The sequence below is a fragment of the Trachymyrmex septentrionalis genome, unplaced genomic scaffold (genome assembly GCF_001594115.1).
Source record: "Trachymyrmex septentrionalis isolate Tsep2-gDNA-1 unplaced genomic scaffold, Tsep1.0 scaffold133, whole genome shotgun sequence".
In the NCBI taxonomy this organism is placed as follows: Eukaryota; Metazoa; Arthropoda; class Insecta; order Hymenoptera; family Formicidae; genus Trachymyrmex; species Trachymyrmex septentrionalis.
Genome location: NW_017304472.1, coordinates 496,417 through 505,431, shown reverse-complemented (window position 1 = coordinate 505,431; position 9,015 = coordinate 496,417).

The following is a 9,015-nucleotide window of genomic DNA, read 5'->3' as shown; positions in this document are numbered from 1 at the left end:
TATTTTTGTTATATATATATATATATATATATATATATATATATATATATAATTAGGTAAAAGTTGACTTACTTGAGCCTTTCTTTAGTAATGGCAATCTCACAGCTCAAAAATATAAAAATATACTTCGAGATGAGATTGTGCAATACAGATCATCATTGGTTTAAACTTTAACGATGTTTGGTTCCAACAGGATGGAGCACCGGCTCATTATGCTTTACAAATACGATGCTTGGACGAATTTTTCCCTAATAGATGGATAGGAAGGAGAGGTCCAATTGAATGATACCACCCTGGTCACCTGATTTGACGCCTCTTAACTATTTCTTTTGGGAATATTTAAAAAGTAAGGTCTACATCACCAAACCTAACGATCTTGATAATTTGCGTCGCTGATTAGTTGATGAGACGAGATACATATCACGGGAATATAATAGGAAGGCGGTCTCAAGTTTTTACAACCAATTAGCTCATTGTCTGGCTGTTCCTCCGCAGAAGCAGCATTTTAAACATTTGTTTGTTGTAAACAAGCATCCCAAACGTGAGGGGCGAGGAGGCTCACGATAATCAAGCACCCCAAACATGAGAGGCGAGGAGATTCACGATAATCAAGCACTTCAAAAGACAATTATCTGCCACGTCCACGTCGTTGATCTTGGAGTACGCTAAAAACAGATGACGGAAACATGCGCATAATTTTAATAAAAAGTGATAACTAGAGTGCCAGGTTACGCTATGTCTATTCTTTCCGAGGTTATTCGAAAGAGCCATTACTTGAGCCCTCGTACCATTTAGAACTTTTAAACGTATTTCACCTCCGTATCCCTGGGGGGGGGAGAGGGGGATCGCAAGAGGTCTCATTGGAAAGGTCTTTTCGACAAATTTCATACAAGCCATTATTTGAACTCTTATGCCATTTAAGATTTTTGAACATGTTTCACCTTCGAATGCCTAGAGGCAGAGAGGTTGTTACTTCTTACGTCAAAAGATAGCCCTTCTGATGCAATAATTGATTGTCCTGCAAGTTTCATTTAATTATCTTTATCCGTTCAAAAGTTATTTAGATGTCCTGGCACTTTCCGAACATCTTGTGTATACATACACACGCACACGCACACACACGCACGTACATACACACACGCACGCGCGCGCACACACAGAAATATTGCTACTATTATTAGAAGATCTTCTACTGAACGTACGACAATCAATGTGGTACCAGCAAGATGGATGTCCTGCTTATTCTGCACGGATTATTACTGAATTGCTAAACAGAAAATTTGGAGATCATTGGATTAGTCGGTCAGAAAATAACAGATGGACCACATATTTCCCAGATTTAACATCTATAAATTTTTATTTGTGGGGAAAGTTAAAAACAAGTATACAGCAAAATACCAATAACAAGAGAAGACATGAAGGAGCATATAAGAAGAGCTTGCATTGCGATTGATCCGAATGAAATTCATCATGCAATGTTATCTGTGTCGACATGTTTCAGAAAATGCGTCGATGTTCAGGATCATCATTTTGAACACTTGTAATGATAAGTACGCAAATACAATAAGTAAATTAGTGAAATAATCGAAAAATATCTTCAAACAATTTATTTTCAATTACAGCTAACCTTGTTTAAATAAACCTTTAATGTTTATTTACATATCGTGATACACTTGAGTAGGAGTAGATGACCGGTTCTAACTCATGGAACTAGAGAGGAGCGCGGGGCGCGGAGGGTACTCGGTGGCGCGGGGGGCGCGGAGCGCGGGCAGTACTCGCCGGCGCGGAGGAAGGCGCGAGAAGGTTCCCGACGGCATCGCTGTCGTAGGACCCCGGTCGATTGATTACATAAACAAAGCATTCCTTATTTTTTTCATCACTCGCCGCCGCCGCCGCCGCCGCCGTCACTGCCGCTACCGCCGCCACCGCCGCCACCGCCACCACCACCTGTCATCCTCGTTACTATGTATATCCTCTCCAAAAATCCTCTTCCTCGCAATTTATTTTCTGATTAGAGCTGTGCACAATCTTTACACGTTCAGTATTGCTTTAGTCGCTTGTACGAACAGTCCAACAGCAGCAGCAGCAACAGCAGTAATGTACTCCGCTGTAAGAAACAACACACACAAAAAAAAGTATTCCGTTCCACTTCAGAATAATGATGAAACTCCATCATTTTCGAAAAGATGTGTCAAGTAAGTTTAAGAATTTCCCATTTTATACTTTCTCAAATTAACTATTTAATTAATTATTTAATGTTTTTATATTTTTTATAGCGCGTCCATGCATCGTGCAGTTTGTACACTAGGCAGGAAATACGCATTGACACGTACGGGATATAAATTCCTAGAAATTGGTATCAACGTTGGCCCACCGAGCTACATAGAGATTGCGATAGGAGATAATCGTGGAAACAAATTAATACTATCTATCGAAACATAGAAAGGACTCTATGAACAACATTGGAACATTCAAAACTGCCTTCTGAATCATCACAAGAATAATTCTATTAGCGTTGGATCGCTGACTGTGCGATTCAGTACGATTGAAAATGTTAAAATTGTATGCTTGGAATCATCTGACGTACGTTTAATAATGACTGAATCAACAATATTGTTTATGTTCAACTTAAATCAATGTATTGAATTAGCATTTGATTAATTGGTTGGTATCGTTGAAAAAGTCGATACAAAGTTTACACGATTCTCGAATATTGCGTCCACTGCAAGGGATGCTAAAGATGTATCAAATGTAATATGCGCTAGTGATTACTTTGATAAAAATCAACTCCTCGACTGCAAACTATTAGCTGTAGTTTTTTTGTGCGTAAGAAAAAAATTATGTAAAAGAAAAAACAAATTATGTAAAAGAAATATAAATAAAAAAATTTTTAATCTAAAATTATTACGTAATTTCTTCACAAATATATAAAATGAGGGGAGGGGTTTATGTTTCCTCTTCTTTTTTTTTTGAACAGAAAGGTCTTTTTATAACTATACATGTGTATAAAAAAGAAAAATTACTGAATAGAAAATAGCTATAATACAATCAAGAACAATATAGAATCACTGTAATAGATCAGGTACATGGAAGGACGAAAGAAACAAACATGGATTAAAAAATATAAAAATTTATTATTATTACATTAATTTATGTTCCACATTTAGATTTTTTTTGTATTTACTGAATGGCTCATATTTAAATAGGATAACAAGGGCTCGCACGTTAGCAGCGCTTTCTGGAAAAAGAGAATGAAAAAACCTTTTGCTGTTTCAACTATTCGCTTTTTCAGCAGAGAATAAAATGCATTAGCACTAATCACTCCAAATGCGGTACTTTATGGCTTATATTTCGATGACATTGATGACATTGATGATGAGGAACATGTTGGCGATTTTGATGATGTTGACGAGGAACATGTTGACGAATTTAATGCTTTTTCACCTGGACATTCCCAATATCTCGCTTTTTCCTTTGATGGTGGACTTGGCGGACCTGGGGACAAGGGGCGGTACCCCTTGCGCTCAATCAATTTTCGACGTATATATTCTTTTACTCGATCCATGTCTTATCACTCGTAATCGAAATTTACGATTGAAAGAAAAAAGTTATATACACTGTTTACATACACTATCAGGTCGATGCCACATCGCGACGCGTTAAGAGAAGCGTCGATGTTCAGCTGTTATACAAAACATAGCTCTTCTACAGTAAAATGAAAGTGATACTCCAATGAAAAGTATGAAATCACACTGCGTTCCCACAACCCTTAAATTTCTTCGAAGAAATGCCGATAACGATTTTTTCTGAGAAGAGATAGCGCGAGAGATCGATGACATGTAGCGACACGTTAAGAGAAGCGTTGATGCTGTTTATATAAACATACCAATGATATGTGAAAAATATAAATTAGAACCGCTCGCGATACTGTCTTATCTACTTCTAAATAAAGTATGACCCAATAGGCAGATGGACAAAGAAGTCGCAAATGAAATATGTAATGAGTTATAAGCGCTCAGTTCCGCAGTTGGTGTCCTGGAAAACGAACGAATTGGTCGCAATAAGAATAGTGGAAAAAAAGTATGGTTGATCATCGTGCGAACATTAAGGATATAGCCAACGTAGTCGAGCACATTAGAAACGTGGATCCGGAACAGTTCGCGAATATTAGAGACGAAGTGTTCGAAGTGTTAGAAGAAATGGATGTAGATTTTGAAGAAATAATGGACCAAGATTCCGACGAAGAAGTGCTATCCAACGATACTGGTTATATTAGCGACTTGAGCGAGCGCGATATGGATCACGCAGAAAAATTTGTACTCCAGAAATCCGCGCACTGAACGGTCGTACTAAACTAACACTGCATGATCCAGTGCTACTATACAACGGGTGGTGCCTTAAATGTGTGTGCAGCATGTATGATACGTTTGGCTGACACCGATGTTGTAGGAATGTATCTTGTAAGGAAGCACGATATCGATTATATTGATGCGCTAGGCGGCCGGTCTTGCACGAATTGTGGAATACAAATGTACACTATATTTCCGTGCAACAAGTGTCCATTTGCACACATTGAAAAAACTATAGTGAACAGTATTGTGAGCGAAACATTACTAAAAAATATGTGGAAAGACTGTAACGTAGATGATGTGTTGTATGTTCTCGGTAATCTGTAAAAAAGAGACATAGGTGCACGAATATCGCCAGTGCAATTCCTACGCGATCGTGAATTAGGTATATATGGTGAGAAACATGGAACAGTTATCAGAGAGCCCGTTTCTAACTGGTCGCGCGACAGAAAGTGTATCCACGGTTACGAGACAAATGTTACGAGGACGATGAATATGAAAAGAGACATTGGTGGAATAGAAATGTCAATGTAATAAAGGACGATTATTATTGGGCGAAGAAAATCACAGATAAGAGCCAAGATTGATGCATTTGCATTAAGATTCCTGCAGGTAGTGAAAAGTGCGTTGAACTGCTGATTATTGACAATATATGGATGGAGTTTCGTGATCGCGATCTTGCACTAAAACTATTTTTAGACAGATGCGACGATCAATGCTTTCAGTGTGAACAATGCATTTTCGCAAACAAACATAATGAAAAAGTGTTAGAACGTTATGATATTCTAGATATGTCGCGGTGCTCCAACGTGTGTGAACGAGTCACGTGCAAGTACTCCGTGGAAGAGTGTGACGTGATCTAAAGAAAAAAAACATGGAAAATCATGAGCGAGTGGAACGCGAACTGTTGGAGCAGTGCAGCCAGGTCGCTACTCTGGTGGAATGTTTCGGCTGCAACGATGCGACGAGTGCATCGAGCGGCTCGAAGAACTTTGTCGTGCCAAGCGTCCGCGCAATGCCGTTGGACACAGACAATCCATGGTGGCGAGGATCACGCGACTCGCGGGTGCAAAGACACAATTAGAGCGACGTTTGAGCGATTTTTGAGACTTATCACACGATACCAAACGTGAGTAAATCGAACAACAAATTTTATTTTGCTAAAGATGATGCGGAAATTACAATTCCCGAAGGTTCGTACGAAGTGCGAGACATAAATGAATTTCTGAAACGCGCGATTTTACGGAAACGCACCGCGACGCGGTTGAAACCATTGACGTAGTGCGTGAAAACAATAACAACAATGACGCCGATGACGATAATGATGAGGGTGGAGAATACTCGAATCACATTACACTCCGCGCAAAGTACAACACAATGAGATGCGAGATTAGATATGCATATAAAATAAACTTTGATAAGCCCAACAGCATTGGATCTCTGCTGAGATTGTCGTCGAAGCGTATACTGTGACCGCGAAGATGGCACGAATCGGATATGTCGATCAATATAATGAACGTAAACGTTATCCGCGTAGTGTAATGTGACCGCGGATACGTACAGCAACGGCAAAAGCGCGCACACGATACACGAATTTTCGCCGAGCGTACCGCCAGAATATAATGTAAGATATCGGAGAGGCCGGCGCAGATCATTTACCCTACTGATCATCGCACGGAGCATTACGGATCTAACGATACGCGTCGTCGACCAGAACGGACGATTGTTCGATTTTTGAGGAGAAGAGATCACCGTTAGATTGCACGTACGACGTCAACAGTAATAACGTGAGCGCGAGATGCTCGTGCTGAACAGAACGAAGCGCATGCAGAGAGATAACGTATTCTTTATAAGGCCGACGTCACAGCTCGATAACACTCGCTCATCTAACTGCATCAGAAAGAAGAAGCTCAGCGCGTTGAACGTTACATTTTTAAAGCCTGGGATTCGCGGTGCGCAACATTTGAGATGACTGATATCCTAAACATTAAAGACGAGCCGATCTTCGACGATCGCATCGTCAAGATTGAGACTCACACGTATAATCCGTTTGCCAACACAACGTTCGGGTACAGCGACGGGATAAGAATACCCATATAGCAACGGGATCTGTACACACTGCCGTACGAAAGCTTTCTATACGTCGAGGGAGACGAAGAACAAAGTGGTTCAGGGTGCTAACGTGTCATTGGGAAATAATTGCGTCGCGTTTATATTCGATATGAACTCAACGGTGTGGAGATTGATCGTAACAGAAACGTGGGCATAACTAGCACGATTAAAAACTATGTAACAGTGTCATTCGACAGAAGCGTGATTCTGCGGAAAGTCGGCTAGGATGCGCAGACTACTGCGGCCGGATACTTTAATTTCTGTGTACCGCTCTACGTACTACTGGGATTTTGCGAAGATTACAGACGTGTGGTGATCAACGCTCGTCACGAATTAATTTTAATACGAGCGCACAACGACAACAATTGTCTGATGGGAGATTCGATGATAGAGCCGACGCTCGAATTATTCAAAGTACTATACAATGGCGAATGCCGCACGTGTTATTGAGTGAGATAAATAAGCTATTGATGCTGCGCGCTTTGGAGAGCGGACGATATCTGAGTATGGCTTTTCGCTCATGGGATCCGTACGAGTTTGTAGAGTCTTGCAGACCACAATCAAGCATTCATAGGCCATCAAGACGGCTACTCAGCTCGAGAAGTCGCGCTATGTCATTTTCGCTATGCAAATAGGTCGAAAAAATGTCATGTCCGAGGATATAAGTCGATTCAACGACTCCAAATTAACCAATGATTAATTAACGAAACTCTACCTGAATTCGGAATGTTATCCGTACGATGGCTTGAATTCGGATTTTGATAAAAACAGATGCGATTCTGTACGACTTTTACGCGCGTTTCTGTAAGGGCTACTATAGATATGAGTATCTCGAGCCGAGTTTCACCTTTACAACTTTTTTACGTAATGGCCCGTTCGTGATCATCGATTGCTCTCGACAGAACGAATCGGTCAAGAGTGGCACCGTGGACGTGCGATTAGACTTTGAATGTAAGGAGAACGTGCCCGCAAATACAACAGCTATTATCTCATCATACACGATCGTGTGGTTCAGTATAATCCGTTGACCAACGTTGTGCGCAAAATCACCTAAGTGCACCTCCGACACGATATAAAATCTACGATACGTCGCAATCGATCGCAGTATTCTCGACAACATGTCTGTGCCAACGTTCGTGGATCTGCAAGGATTCATCGTTAACAAGAAATTTATCGTGAAGGAAGTAGCGGTGCTAAAACAGGGGACCGTTCTCACGCATTATATTTTTACGAGTCCCGTACCATAGAAATTTTTGACAAGATCCAACAGGTCTTGCGCTTCCTGGTTGAGTGCTTATCATCATGGATTGCGATGGGAGGACGGGATGGTTCCATACAACGAGGCGAAACGTCTGATCACAGCAGCTGTATTTGAAGATGATGCTATCGTGTACGTTAAGGGACGCGAGAAACGAACGTGGCTGTGGGACTTGCTTCTGGACGATGAGCGAGAACGCAAGTAAATACATCGATACCTTAAATGCAGTTTACGAAGACATCGAATCTTTAACTAATCTGGATGTTACTAATACTATGCGATGTGGACAACATGTTAAGAATTGCGCGTTACAAAATGTATTAAAAATATATAACTGGTGGTTGCAAAAGAATTTTTTTTAAATAAAAAATACGTTAACGTATTTATTACATACTCGTATTTCTTTTTTCCCTTTCTTTATAATACATGTACTCGTATGTACAAACGTATGTATCTATAAACGTACTCGTATATGCATAAACGTACGTATAAACATATGTATGTATAAATGTATGTATGAATGTACGTATAAACGTATGTATAAACGTACGTATAAAAACGTATGTATAAGCTTGTGACAAAAAAAATATGTAGAAAGACGTGATAAAACATGTCGTGACACGTTTTGAAATTCTTAGAAATAGTGGGAAGGACCCGTCTCTCCTCTTCGATTATTACCATATACGAGTACGTCACAATTTACGCGGATGCAATCAGTCTTGTGATACCCGCTGGTACGAACGGTTAAAATAAAATGTACTTTGCTAAAGAGAGCAGCGCATCGTACGACGTGAAGAAGGAATATATAATACATTTAACAATTATAATTAAATTAATATTTAAAAAACTTGTGAGATTAATTTAATAATGAATTTTGTGTTAATGTTCCGAAACATGTCTAGTCACTAGTACGTTTACCATAATAAATTTTTTGAGTCGCTAATGTCAAAATTAAAAATTTTGAAATGGCGGATCTAATATGGCAAACTTAAATTTTAAAACATTGTCTAAAACGTATGAAAGTCGGTTTTTAAAGAGTTTTTAGAGAGTTATTTCGAGTTTCTAATTTTGATTTTGACATAAAAAATAAATAATTCAAATTAGCGCATCCAACATGGCTGATTTTAATTTTAAAACATTGAAAATGCATGTAAATTTTGGGGGTTTTTGGATGGCTAATCATGATGAGTCTGGAATCAGAATAAGAAAAGTTAAAATTCCTGAAAAAATTTTAAAAATTAACAAAATATGTATATAATTATATATTATTGAATATATATATATATTTTTTTTTTT